Raw genomic sequence first — 871 nt, 5'->3', positions numbered from 1 at the left:
ATTTTTAGTATCTATAAATAAAATGCTGTACTTATCTAGTTACAGTAATGTCAAATATGAGTGATTTTATTCAAACTCTGAATGGATCTGGTGGTTGAAGGGTCCATCGTTACAGTTTTGAAAAGAATTCAAGTGAGCCAAGTACGAAGTAGCTATTGCAGAATGTCAGAATTTGTACAGAAGCATAGAAGAATGTGCCACTGTGGTGCTATCATTTCTTGAAAGGTAGTTGATAGTGTTTATTTAAATATGCTTCTGATTTAGAAGTTATGTCAAGTCCCTAGGTTGAGTACAAGGTTTCTCAACCTTGGCATTATTGACACTTGGAGCTGGAAAATTCTTTGTTTAGGGGGTGAGGATAGGGTCTATCTTATGCATTATAGGATATTTAGCAGTCTCTACTCTAGCCTCTACCCACTAGATGCCAATAGCATGCCAACCAAAAATGTCTCCAGACAGTGCCAAATATCCCATAGTGGGAGCAAAATTGCCCCCCTTTGAGAACCACTAATCTAGGAGAACAATTACTTTTGCAGGACAAAAGTAGGGCTACTTTACAGTGGCTCTTCTGGCAACACATAGATTACATCCCACTGACTCATCAAGAGAGTCTCCTTCTCGTCCCATTGTCAACTAGCCAGGAGATCCTGGACCCAAACAGCCATATCCACACTTCATACCATTGCTTGTCTTCAACCACCCCATTTTTTAAACATGCTTTTTCAATATTTCACACGTATTAACGTCAAACTAGCCTTGCATATGCAACATCCCACCCAGGCAAGGGATCATGTATACAAGATTAATTATGTATTTCATCTCTAGCTTCATGTTTGCTTTCACTCATTAGTTCACCAGAATCGAAGCCACT

The sequence above is a fragment of the Rousettus aegyptiacus genome, unplaced genomic scaffold (genome assembly GCF_014176215.1).
Source record: "Rousettus aegyptiacus isolate mRouAeg1 unplaced genomic scaffold, mRouAeg1.p scaffold_m13_p_6, whole genome shotgun sequence".
Taxonomy (NCBI): Eukaryota; Metazoa; Chordata; class Mammalia; order Chiroptera; family Pteropodidae; genus Rousettus; species Rousettus aegyptiacus.
This window is presented reverse-complemented; position numbering follows the sequence as displayed.